The 14,087-nt window shown below is 45.5% G+C and overlaps 1 long non-coding RNA gene across 1 annotated transcript in view; it reads left to right on the top strand.

The window, feature by feature from the left end:
- The window catches only part of LOC116740724, a 32,036-nt gene extending 21,509 nt beyond the window's left edge, over positions 1–10,527 (top strand). Inside the window, exon 3 of the long non-coding RNA XR_004345943.1 lies at positions 10,293–10,527. This is a non-coding gene — a long non-coding RNA (uncharacterized LOC116740724). The remainder of the gene's footprint in view (positions 1–10,292) is intronic.
- The last annotated feature ends 3,560 nt before the right edge of the window (positions 10,528–14,087 follow it).

Here is a 14,087-nt window from a genome sequence, read left to right as displayed (position 1 = left end):
AATGTGATGCTGAGTGATGGAAGGAAGATCAAAAGGCCACGTATTGTAAGATTCTATTTATACGAAATGTCTAGAATAGGCAAATCATGGAGAGAGAAAGTAGATGCATTGTTCAGGGGTGGGCTAGGGGTGGAGGGGTGCTAATGGATATCAGGTTTCTTCTGGAGTTAGTAGTGACAGTTGCATAACTGTGAATAAGCTGAAAACTACTGCATTGTACACTTTAAAAAGGTAAGCTATATAGCATATGAAATATATCTCAATAAAGCTGTTATTTAAAAAAAAGATATGGAACATTCCCATCACCTCAGAAAGTACCTTCATGCCACTTCCTGATCAATTCCTACATTAGCCCCCCAGAAGCAACCACAGTTGTGTTTTTCTCTAACATAGATTAATTGTGTCTGTTCTAGAACTTCATATAATTGGAATCATATATTAGGTACCCATTTCTTTCACTCAGCATAATGTTTCTGAGATTTGCCCATATTGTTGTGACTGTGCATTATGCCTTTTTTTTCCCTGAGTAGTGCAACTTTACCATAGTTTCTTTTTTCTTTTCTTTTTAAAAATATATTTATTTATTTATTTTTGGCTGTGTAGGGTCTTCGTTGCTGCGTGTGGGCTTTCTCTAGTTGCGGCGAGCGGGGGTTACTCTTTATTGTGGTGTGCAGGCTTCTCATTGCGGTGGCTTCTCTTGTGGAGCACGGGCTCTAGGCACGCAGCCTTTAGTAGTTGTGGCACGCAGGCTCAGTAGTTGTGGCACACGGGCTCTAGAGCACAGGCTCAGTAGTTGTGGCATATGGGCTTAGTTGCTCCGTGGCATGTGGGATCTTCCTGGACCAGGGCTTGAACCCGTGTCCCCTGCATTGGCAGGCAGATTCTTAATCACTGCACCACCAGGGAAGTCCCCATAGTTTCTTATAGATGGACATCTGGGACATTTCCAAGTTTGGGCATTATGGATAAAACTGCTATGGATATTCTTGTAAAAGTCTTCTCATGGACACGTGTTTACCTCTTTCTTAGGTAAATACCTAGAAATGGAGTTGCTGAGTCTATGGTTTTATTTTTCGTTTTTTTTTTTTTGTTGTACATGGGCCTCTCACTGTTGTGGCCTCTCCCGTTGCGGAGCACAGGCTCCGGACGCGCAGGCCCAGCAGCCATGGCTCACGGGCCCAGCCGCTCCGTGGCATGCGGGATCCTCCCGGACCGGGGCATGAACCCACATCCCCTGCATCGGCAGGCGGACCCCCAAACACTGCGCCACCAGGGAAGCCCTATTTTTCGTTTTATAAGAAACTGGAAGACTTTTTTCCAAAGTGGTTTTACCGTTTTACACTCCTATCAACATTTTAGAGTTTTGGTTGCTCCATATCCTCACTAATATTTGGTGCTGTCAGTCTGTTTAATTGTAGCAATTTGGGTTGGTGTGTTGGAAATTAAACATTTTTATGAATTCCAGTTTACTCATTTTTTTGTGGCTAGTGCTCTTTGTGTTTTGCCCAAGAAATATTTGCCTACTTCAAGGTCATGAAGATATTCTTATGTTTTCTCTTAGATGCTGTATGGTTTTAGTTTTTCATTTAGGTCTAGGATTTATTTCAACGTAATTTTTTGGTGTAATGTAGTAAGTTGTGATTCATTTCTTTTTTCCCAACAGTTATTCTAGCCTACTTGTTTTTTTTTCTTTAAATATATTTTATTTGTTTATTTATATTTATTTATTGGCTGCGTTGGGTCTTCCGTTGCTGTGTGTGAGCTTTCTCTAGTTGTGGCGAGCAGGGGCTACTCTTCCTTGCGGTGCGAGGGCTTCTCACTGCAGTGGCTTCTCTTGTTGTGGAGCACAGGCTCTAGGCGCGCAGGCTTCAGTAGTTGTGGCACACGGGCTTCAGTAGTTGTGGCTTGCGGGCTCTAGAGCGTAGGCTCAGTAGTTGTGGCTCACGGGCTTAGTTGCTCCACGGCATGTGAGCTCTTCCCAGACCAGGGCTGGAACCCGTGTCCCCTGCATTGGCATGTGGATTCTTTACTACTGCGCCACTAGGGAAGCCCTCTAGCCCACTTGTTGAAAATATTTTTCTTTCCCCATTGAATTATCTTGGTACTTTTGCTGAAAATCAATTGGCCATATATATGTAGGTCTATTTCTGGACTCTGTTTTCTGTTCCATTGATCTATTTGTGTATCCTCTAATACCAAGCGTCTTAATTACTGTTGTTTATAGTAAGTCTTAAAATCAGCTACTGTAAGTCCACCAACTTCATTCTTTATTAAAATTATTTTGACTATTCTAGGTCCTCATTTCCACTTAAATTTTAGAATCTGCTTGTCAATTTCTAAAAAAAAAAGCCTTCTGGAATTTTGATTGGGTTTATATTGAATCTGTAGATCAATTTGGGGAGAATTGACATCTTAGCAATATTGAGTTTTCTAACCTAGGGGTCCCCAACACCCGGGCCATGGACCGGTACCAGTCTACGGACTGTAAGGAACTGGGCCGCACAGCAGGAGGTGAGTGGCAGGCAAGAGAGTGAAGCTTCATCTGCTGGTCCACATTGCTCCCCATTGTTCGTATTACCGCCTGAATGATCCCCCTACCCCCACCCCCCACCGTCTGTGGAAAAATTGTCTTCCATGAAACCAGTCCCTGGTGCCAAAAAGGTTGGGGACCATTGTTCTAATCCATGAGCATGGTACATGTCTTTATTCATTTAGGTCTTTCATTTCTCTCAACAGTGTTTGGTAGTCTTCAATATAAAAACCTTGCACATCTTTCATTAAATTTATTCCTAAGCAGCATTTTTATTTTATTTTTTAATAGTTAAAAAAATAAATTTATTTATTTATTTATATTTATTTATTTTTGGCTGCGTTGGGTCTTCATTGCTGCGCGTGGGCTTTCTCTAGTTGCAGTGAGCGGGGGCTACTCTTCCTTGTGGTGCGCGGGCTTCTCATTGTGGTGGCTTCTCTTGTTGTGGAGCACGGGGTCTAGGCGTGCGGCCTTCAGTAGTTGTGGCACATGGGCTCAGTAGTTGTGGCTTATGGGCTCTAGAGCACAGGCTCAGTAGTTGTGGTGTACAGGCTTAGTTGCTCCGTGGCATGTGGGATCTTCCCAGACCAGGGTTTGAACCCGTGTCCCCTGCATTGGCAGGTGGATTCTTAACCACTGTGCCACCAGGGAAGTCCTGCATTTTTATTTTAATAGAGGAACGTGGAAGCCACAGAGGGTTGAAAGTGAAGTGGTACATGGACAGATGATGGGCCTGATGTTTGGGCTTGGGAACTATTCAGAGCCCCAAATGATCATCAACAAGAAGCAGCTGGTCACGTGGGGTGATTCTCATGAGTTCCTTCCATCTGTATATCAGAATCAAGTCGATTCTCTCTCTGGGGACCTGATAACCAAGAAGTCTGTGTTTGCTTATTTCCTGTGTGCCCTGAAATGAACACCTTCTTAGTCTTCCCTTCTGGGCACCGGATGTACTACAAAGGTCAGTCACAGGCTGGTCCTGCTCACCGTCCTCCTCTTGAGAGAAACTGGGATGCCTCCAGCTCTTGATGAGCCTCCTCTGCTCGTTCCTGAGCAGCAGTGGCCAGTGAGCTCTGCGGGGGCCCGGAGAGCTGTGCCTGAGTGAACTGGGAAATGGGGCAGGATCAACCACACACTTGGCAGAGGAGAAGAAAAAAGAGATGGATGAGAGGAAGCAGAGTGAGAGGGGAGCTGAATGACTAGTGGCAGAGCACTGGAATGAGCCTCAGAATGCCTACTGCTTGCGGGTCTACGAGATGGCCTGCTTTCCCAAGCTGCCTTGGATTTCCAATGGCCTTCCAGTTCCAGTGCCTGGCCGGCCTTGCTCTCCTGGAGAATCCTGCTCTTCCCACAAGGCTCAGGTGTTTGATTTCTCCAAGGGTCTGTTGCTAAGGTTTCTCTATTCCTTATTTCTACAAGTGTCCTAACAGTATTGCATGAACTAACTTGAGACAGTTGCTGCTTCTTGCATCCAGGAGTGACTAACACATCTGATGCTTCCCAGGGGTCTATTGGGTTACCTCCATTTGGAGCCTTTTGCTTTTCCCTTGGTTGTGTAACTGTGTGTATGTGTATGTGTGTGTGTATACAAATAACTGGGATTCTACACTTTGTCTCTGCAGTTCTACACACACAGGCGGGGGTCTTATTGCTAATTTGGAGTGGGCCCATTGGAGGCGTCCTGGAAAGGGGGTACCCTGAAAGTTACACCACAAGGAAGAGCTGGGAGAACTGGGGTTCTCAGGAGAGGTACTTGGGGGCTTGCAAGACTGCCTTGAAGAAGCACATTTGTTCCCAATGCCATATGAGCAGGAGAAGAAGCTATAGGAAAATATTTTGGCTCAAGGTAAAGAACTTTATGGGAGCTGTACAACCATGATTGTGGTTTCCATATCCCTGGAATATACAAGCAGATGCTGTCAGAAATTCCTGCACTGGGCAGGATCATGTGACCTTCAAGATCCATTTGATTCTGTACCTAACACTTCACTGGGAGTTGATGCATGTTCTCCTCCCAAGAAAACTCCTCGGGAAAGGAACCCAAAGAAAGTCATTTTTGAAAGTGAGATCTCAGGAGCTGTGACATCAGTGTAGAGAGGTGGACTTGCCATTGCCCCTCAGATTATGCTGTAGCTGATGTACAAGACCAGCTGTGGCCCATTCAGCCACGTGGAAGGGCCTTCCCCATCAGCAACCTTGCCAATCGTTTGTTTGGCCAAGGTGAGCTCTCCCAACCCCTTTGGGCTAGGCCTCCTGCTTCTTTGCAGCCTCTGTTTATGAGAAGGTGCCAGAAGGTGTGGCATCAGGGCTGGAGGGGTGAGTGGGGGACGTGGCTGCAGGAGACATCTACTCAGGTACTTTGCAGAGGGCACCCTTCTTTTAGCATCAGCTTGGAACCAACTTCTTTTTCTTCTTATGACTCAACCATCATTAATTAGAAAAGCTGCTCGAGCATCCTTCATTTAAGCCAGCAGCCCTGCCCATGCTTAAGCTGTCGGTGCTGTAGGCATTTTCCCTTTTCTCATTTAAGGTCTCATAGTAGACCTGTCCTTTCCAGAGGTCCTCTTTCGAGGGACCCCCAGCCCCCTTCATGGTCTCTGTGGGAGGAGGATAACACCCTTGTGCTTTCTGTGGCTCCCACCATTAAAGTGTCTTCTGTGATGCACGTCTGGGGTCTTAAGTGGGGGAGAGTGTGGAGGCGAGAGGTGGGGAACATATCACTCCCCATCGTGGGATGAGAGGCATCATGGGCTAAAGAAAAGAGCTCTGAGTTTAAACAAGGCTGAATTTGCTTGCCTGTTCCAACGCTAATTAGCTGTGTGACCTTGGGTAGTTTATCCACTCGTCTGAGCCTCAGTTTCTGCATCTATAAACATGAAGTGATGGCATCTCATGTACTTGGCTGTTGGGATTGTTCAGTGGGATGCTGTGTGTAGGTGCACCTAGTGTGGCACTTGCTTTGAATAGAAGCTCAGTGAATGCTGCCTCCCTCCCTCTACTTCCTATCACTGCCTGGAACTCTGATTTTCATTCCATCCATGGCCTTCTTGCAGCCTCCCTGCAGGCATACTGGTGGTCGTGGGCGCCGAAGCAGTGGTCTTGCTGGATGGGAAGTCTTGGTGTCCTTCAGAACTTGCAGAAAGATCCACAGACAAAGTGACCACTTTATGCTGTTCCGGAGCATGACCTGAGGATTTGGCACTGGACCATCTGATACTTGTTACTCACCACCCTGATGTGGCCTGAAATTCCTCCCATTAGTCATTTCCATTTTTACATTGTCTTCTGGAATCAATAGATTCACCTGGAGAAATGGTCCATAGTTTATAGGCTGGAGTGTAGAAAGCCATTTTCTTTCCTTCTTTTTTAAAGATTTAATTTAATTTTTATTTTTTTGGCTGCTTTGTTGCTGCGTGTGGGCTTTCTCTAGTTGTGGTGAGTGGGGGCTACTCTTCGTTGTGGTGTGTGGGCTTCTCTTTGTGGTGGCTTCTCTTGTTGTGGAGCACAGGCTCTCGGTGCGCGGGCTTCAGTAGTTGCGGCACATGGGCTCAGTAGTTGTGGCACATGGGCTCTAGAGCGCAGGCTCAGTAGTTGTGGTGCATGGGCTTAGTTGCTCCGTGGCATGTGGGATCTTCCTGGACCAGGGATTGAACCCATGTGCCCTGTATTGGCAGGCGTATTCTTATCCACTGTGCCACCAGGGAAGTCCCAGAAAGCCATTTTCAAAGGTGGAGAGGAAGGCCGGGTATGTTGGCTGTCTCTCCTCCAGTAGCACATTGGACCCTTTAAACATGAGTTTCATTGGCTGACATCTTGGAGGAGAGACTCTGTCATTTACCTTTTTTGATCTGGAGCATTGAGAATGGGCCCTGACTGCAACAAGAGGTCATCAACATGTTTTGATGATCCAGTGAGTGTCTTTTAAACATTATATGATTCTGACATGTGCTACAACATGGATGAACCTTGAGGTGATGCTAAGTAAAATAAGCCAGGCACAAAAAGACAAATATTATATGATTCTGCTTATATGAGGTACCTAAAATAGTCAAATTTATAGAGACGGAAGGTAGAATGGTGGTTGCCAGGGTCTGGGGAGAGGGGATATAGGGAGTTGTTTAATGAATACAGTTTCAGTTGGGGAAGATGAAAATGTTGAGGTGGACGGTGGTTACGGTTGCACGACAGTGTGGATGTTCTTAATGCCACTGAGCTGTACACTTAAAAATAATTAAAATGGTACATCGTGTTATGTTTATTTTAGCACAATAAAAATTTTATCTGTGTGCATAATCTACCTAGTGTTCTAAATTTTTAAAATTGTGGTGTAATCATTAATACTGTGAATTAACATTTGGGAGATGAAAATATTCCTGGAATTTGCTCGCTTATTCAACCAGTACTCAGTATCCTCAGCTGTCGGCTCTACCTGAGGCCCCCAACCTCAGCTTGAGGAGTCAGAAGTTCAGTCCCAGGCGTACTCTTCCAGACCCAGATTCTGAGGGTGAAAATCCAGCCCATGAACCCCTGATTCCATGAGTGAAGCTTGTGCTCTGGCGGAGGAGACCAAGGAAGAACTGATCTGTTCCCCCAGCGTTTGAGGCAGTGGTCTGGCTGGAGCCTGTTGTGTAAGGAGGATCTCAGGAGGGCAGGGGTGCTGTGCCGGTGGGGGCCAGCCCTGGACACAGATGTAGGGTCCTCACGTTGTCTGGTGAATCTGGGAGATGCCGGGAAGCTCAGGTGGGGCTGTCAGTTCCCGGTAAGTCCTCAAATCTGGTGCTAGCCTCTCCTCAATCTCCTGTCAGCTGGTGACCTCAGCTAAGTTGAAAAAGCCTCTGTTAAGCTCAGTTTTCTCATCAATAAAATACTTCTGCCCAGGTCGACATGATCACATGAGAGAGTGTGTGTCGAATGTGTAACTGAGCTCTCCCTGTGTCATCTGTGTCTCTATCATCTACAGGTCTCTGTCATCTCTGTCTACACACATACACAATGGATGGGTCAGAGTGGGAGTACTTGGAGGCCTGGAAACAAGCCCTGATTCTTCATAGGTTTCACTTCTCTGTTTTTCAGCCAGGACGTTTTGGCTCTGGGGAGTGGTGAGCACATCCTGGGTGTGTGTCTGGCGCCCTAGGTCTCCCCAACCCAGCCTCTTTGTCAGAGTACGGCTGGGAGTGTGGGACCCAGGTTGGAGGATCTGGGTGGATGGAGCCTGGGGTGTCGGCGAGAGTGGGTGCTGAGGCTGTGAGAGCCTAAGGCTGACTCTTTCGTTGCTTCCTGTGTCAGAAGTCCAGTCCCTTGGGATGAGCCAGTTTGCTTTGTTGCCATGGAGACCACACTGTGTTAGCCTAGACCCATCCCTCCTACTTCCTGGAGAAATAGTTTGGGAGGCAATAGGGTCATTTTTGTCAATGAAAGATGTATTGCCCACCCACATGGGTGGCAAGTATGGATGACTTAGATGTGATAGAGCCTGAGAACAGACAGTGGAGGGAAGGGAAGGGAAAGGAAGGGACATGAGGGGGCTCCATCAGTCATTTATATCTCAGCTTGAGTCCACTTCTCAGATCTTGCATAGTCGTCTGTCAGGACTGTGGGAAGGCTGAGTAGGGGTAGCCAAATGTTGGGACCTTGGGAGGAGGGAGAGGAAGTCCACATAGAAGCAGTAATGGAGAGCTTTTGAATTCTATCCACATTCACTGGCAGTCCACTAATAATTATAATAGCTAACCTTTATTGAGCACCTACTGTATGCCAAGAACTGCACAAAGTATTTTATATCCTTCTTTATGGGCTTTGTTTCCGATGGGAAAAAATTACCAATCTATTTTTATTAACTCCTAATGGATATGTAATATTTCCTTCAATTATGAGTATAGACAGCAGGCCATAGTATTATTAGGGAATGCTGCCAAAGAGGAGGCGCTATGACAGAATTCTCAGGTTATTTTCGGTGGAAATTTCCATGGATGTGTCTTTGGGCTAAGAGGTCAATTTATTGGACTTATATGGAAGTTCGAAAAAGGCTTTGATTAGTCAGTCCACTTACTTTTTGGTTTATTTTACTTTTTTTCTCTTCATTCACTCTTTGGTGATTGAGATATAATTCACATTCTGTGAAATTCACCTTTGTAAAGTGTATACTTCATTGGTACATTCAGAAAGTTGTAAAACCATCTCCACTATCTAATTCCAGAACATTTTCATCACTCCAAATACACCTTAGCATTAACTCCCCACCCCAACCCAATCCCTGGCCTGGCAGCCACTAATCTACTTTCTTTTTTTTTTTTTAATTTTTAAATTGATGTATAGTTGATTTACAATATTGTGTTAGTTTCAGGTATACAGCAGTGATTCAGTTTTTTTTTTTTGCGGTACGCGGGTCTCTCACTGCTGTTGTGGCCCCTCCCGTTGCGGAGCACAGGCTCCGGACGCCAGCGGCCATGGCTCACGGGTCCAGCCGCTCCGCGGCGTGTGGGATCCTCCCGGACTGGGGCACGAACCCGTGTCCCCAGCATGGGCAGGCGGACTCTCAACCACTGAGCCACAAGGGAAGTCCGATGATTCAGTTTTATATATAATACATATATATGTGTTGTGTATATATACATATATTCCTTTTCAGATTCTTTTCCACTAATCTACTTTCTGGTTTATAATATTTAATAATTTTCATGTTACAAGCTTTGTACTTCTTTTGTTATATTCATTTACTTTCAAGGGAAATATTTACCAAAGGATCTTTTTCAGTGACAAACGATTTGATAACCTCTGTTGTTTTATAACAATAACACTATAATTTTCCTCACTTATGAAAGTATGAGGATTCTCAGATTAATCATAGTTCCCATGATTAACATTTTCATGCAATTCTCAAACTTTAATTTCGCTTCAGCGATCTTGTCCAACACAGTAAAACCACATGCCCGCCACACCTCAGAGCTGTGTTCTCTAGGAAACAGTTAAGACAGTGTATTACTTTGGAATGCATATGGATGCAAGCAGCAGAAAATGCTACTTCAGATTCTGATGCCAAAAAAGGATTGGTATCAATGATCATCAGGAACCCAGGTTCTCTCCATTTTTCTGTTCCTCTATCCCCAGCATAGACCTTCATTTTCAAGCCTCTTGTCTCATGGTTGCAAGATGGTTGCTGCACGTCTGGGCCTCACATATACATTCCAGGCAGGAAGAAGAAGGGAGGAAGAGTGAAAGGCTAAAGAGCTTTCCCTTAGCAAATTCTTACATTCTTATTTAAGAGGAGAAGCCCTCCCCAGCGCTTGGGAAAGCCAACCAACAGTGTTTGCTTTATATTAACTATCTTATTTAATTCCTATTTTAATCATCTGTGGTAGGTAATCTTTTCTCTGCCTAAAAGATGAGGAGACTTAGACTTAAAGAACTTGTGTAACTTGGGGCTTCTCTGGTGGTGCAGTGGTTAAGAATCCACCTGCCAATGCAGGGGACTCGGGGTTTCATCTCAGGTCTGGTGGAGCGCACTGGCTGGGTGTGGTCAAGGCTGAGGGAGAGAGAAACACGGAAAGAAAAGGTACAGACTGACTTCATGTGCTTCAGTTTTGCAGAGGCTAAGCTTTGGGGGGCTCTCCTGCTGTCTCCCTCACAGGGCTGGGAGGGCGTGTCTGGGGCTCCCAGGCGATGAGCCAACACTTTGTCTTGCAATAAATTGCGTACATGGAGGTGGACTGCCTGGCTTTTCTGTACCAACTAATTTCACTGCTTTTGTGTGTGTGTCTTCTAGCCTCGATTCCAGACAGGTGCCAGCTGCCTGAACGGGAGTTTTCTAGGCCGAAAAGTCAGACTTCCTCTCCTTGAACACAGGCAAGAGGGGTGGATGCTTTTTTTTGACAACCCAGACTGATTACCTGGTAAAAGCGGAGAGAATCCAGGTCCAAGTGATTTTTCTGTTGGCCCTGACAGAATTAAATATAGTTTAAAACAAACAGGGACTTCCCTGGTGGTGCAGTCATTAAGAATCCGCCTGACAGTGCACGGGACACGGGTTCGAGCCCTGGTCCGGGAAGATCCCACATGCCGCGGTGCAACTATGCCTGTGTGCCACAACTACTGAGCCTGCGCTCTAGAGCCCATGAGCCACAACTACTGAGCCCGCATGCCACAACTACTGAAGCCCACGCACCTAGAGCTCGTGCTCCGCAATTGGAAGTCACCACAAAGAGAAGCCCGCACACCGCAACGAAGAGTAGCCCCTGCTCGCTGCAACTAGGGAAAGCCCACTCGCAGCAACGACCCAACGCAGCCATAAATAAATAAATAAATAAATTAGTTAAAACAACCAAACAATCCTAGCTCATTCATTTTCTAACAGTCTGTGTGTATCATGACGAATGTGGCTCTGAGCTGCAACCTCAGTGCTTGGATCATGAGTCTTTGAGAAAAATCCCTAAGTGATGTATAGCACAGCAGGCATGAAGGCTCCAGCCACAGCAAGTAGATGAGCACAATGGACAGCAATGTTTGGATATAAACATAATCATTTAAATATAAAAGTATGATATTTTGACTGTGTGTTAAGAAAGTGTTGATAATCACACAGTGAGTGAATTGGTATCATGATGAATACTCCATCACCCACCTTAACTCAGTTCAAAATATCGAGGCACATAGTAGGTGCTCAATAAAACCTTCCCTGAAAAACTCTGGGAGTCAAGCTGACCTGATGAGTTGCTCACTGGACTTTTGACACCACAATAGGACAAAGAATTTAAAGGTGTCCTGGGTATTCCGTGCTTATTCCACGACTCAAAATGATCTTTCAAAATAAACCACTGTCAAAGTAGTGTTGCAGATGAGGGGAGGAAAGCCCAAATTTACATCTGCTTTCACCAAGGAAACCTCATGTGGTAATCACTTCTTTTCCACTCTTACTAGTGGTCTGACATGTGAATGGCGTTTGCTGCCGACATAAGCAAGCAGGCTGCCTGTTGGGTGCAAGTCAGCTTCTGATCAACGCAAATCAAGGGGCTGCCTGGGGAGTTCGTTACATGGATGTGTGATGGGGTGTGGCCAGCAGATCACCACTGGGTGTGAAATGAGATGGAGAGTTTTTCAGTGCTCGTAGCCACTCACTTTCATGAGAGCAGCGGGAGCAACCAGGCTTGAGCCACCTTTGCAGGAATGTCTTCTCTATCCTCCCGTCACTTGCTCAGGCTGATAACCTTGGAGTCATCTTGACTCCTCTTTCTTTCACATTCCTTGTCAGGTCCATGAGCACATCCTGTTGGCTCTACTTTGAGAATATATGTAGAATCTAACCACTTTTAACTCCATCCACTGGTACTATGCAAAGCCAAGCTACCGTCATTTCAGACCTGGGCCACTGAAATAGCCTCCTAGCTGGGTTTCCTGCCTCTGCCCGTACTTATAATCTATGCCCAACACAGTGAGTAGAGGGATTCTTTTTTTTTTTTTTTAAGAAATTTTTTTTTTTTATTTTTGGCTCGGTCGGGTCTTTGTTGCTGCATGCGGGCTTTCTCTAGTTGTGTGAGTGGGGGCTACTCCTAGCTGCGGTGCGTGGGCTTCTCTCATTGCAGAGCACAGGCTCTAGGTGCACAGGCTTCAGTAGCCATGGCCCATGGGCTCTAGAGTGCAGGCTCAGCAGCCGTGGTGCATGGGCTTAATTGCTCCACGGCACGTGGGATCTTCCTGGACCAGAGCTTGAACCCTTGTCCCCTGCATTGGCAGGCGGATTCTGAACCACTTCGCCACTAGGGAGGCCCGAGGGATTCTTTTTTTAAAAATGTAGGACGAATCACATAACTCCTCTCAATGCTTTTTTTTTTTGAATTAATTTATTTATTTTTGGCTGCATTGGGTCTTTGTTGCTGCGCGTGGGCTTTCTCTAGTTGACATGTGGGATCTTCCTGGACCAGGGCTCAAACCCGTGTCCCCTGCATTGGCAGGTGGATTCTTAACCACTGTACCACCAGGGAAGTCCCCTCAATTCTTTTCAAAATTCTCCAGATCCCCATCCTGCTTGGAGTACAACCTCAAGTCCTTATGGTGGCTTATAATCCCTGTGACCTTTGTGAGTTCACATCCTGTGACTCTCCCCCTGGCTTACTCCACTGGGGCCACACTGGCCTCCTTTCTGTTCCTGGAACCCACCAGGTGGGTTCCCGTCTGCAAGCCATTCCTACCACCCTGATTCTTCCCTCTGCCTGGGACATTGCTCCCCGATAGCCACATGATTCACTCCCTCACATCCTTCAAATCTTTGCCCAAACGTTCCTTTCTCAGTGAGACCTACCCTGATCACCCTATTTAAAAATTGCATCAATCCTGTAATCTCTACATATACATAGGGTAAAACTACATGAGGCTGGTCAAAGGACAACTGGAGAACTGTAAAGTCAACAATTCCTGGAGTTCCCATAGGCCTGGATAGTATTCGAGTTTCAAGCAGCTAGGGTGGAGAGTCCTCACTGAATGCACAGGACATTCTTAGAGATTCTAGAAGGGTCTAATTGAGCTAAACTATTTCTAGAGTAAAGGATATTAAAGACTTGTCCAAACAAAGCTTAAAAACATACCTTGAGAGAACTAACTTAATCTGCAAGTAACCCAACTACCTGTTAGAACAAAACCTAACACTCAGTGATGTAGAATTTACAATGTCCAGCATCTGATGACATGGACATGGACATGAAAATGGGGCGGGGGTGTGTGTAAAATGTGACCTATAATCTAGAGCAAAATCAGTCAATAGAAACGGAAATGACAGAGATGATATGCTTAAAAGACAAGACCTTTAAAGCACCTACTGTAAATATGCTCAAGGACTTAAAGGAAATTATGAGAGAAGTGTAAGATATAAAAATATAACTAAATAGATCTTATAGAGCTGAAAAATTCAGTATGTGAAACATAAATTTCACCAGATGGGATTAATAGCAGATATGACTCTACAGAAGAACAGATCAGTGAACTTGTTAACATAGTGATGGATACAATCCACAGTAAAGCACAGAAAGAAAGAGGAAAAAAACTCCACCAGATCCTCTCTGACCTGTGGGACAATATGAAGCAGTATGTGTGTGTGTGCTTGTATGTAATTAAAGTCCCAGAAAAAGGAAGGTCAGGAAAGAAATGTATTTGAAGAGAAAATGGCCAAAGTTTTTCATATGTGGTGAAAACTATAAATCCACAGATCCAAGACACTCAAAGAATCCCAAGAAGAATAAAAATGAAACCAAACCAAGACACATCATAATCAAATTGCTGAAAACAGTGATAATGACAAAAAGCTTTTAAAATTTGAGAGAAAAAAAGATACATTAAAAATAGAAGAGCAGGGCTTCCCTGGGGGTGCAGTGGTTAAGAGTCCGCCTGACAATGCAGGGGACACGGGTTCATGCCCTGGTCCGGGAGGATCCCACATGCCGCGGAGTGGCTGGGCCCACGAGCCATGGCCGCTGAGCCTGCGCGTCCAGAGCCTGTGCTCCGCAGCTGGAGAGGCCACAACAGTGAGAGGCCCGCGTACTGCACAAAAAAAAAAAAAAAAAAAAAAAAGAAC

Source organism: Phocoena sinus, chromosome 15 (genome assembly GCF_008692025.1).
Source record: "Phocoena sinus isolate mPhoSin1 chromosome 15, mPhoSin1.pri, whole genome shotgun sequence".
Taxonomy (NCBI): Eukaryota; Metazoa; Chordata; class Mammalia; order Artiodactyla; family Phocoenidae; genus Phocoena; species Phocoena sinus.
This window is presented reverse-complemented; position numbering and strand designations above follow the sequence as displayed.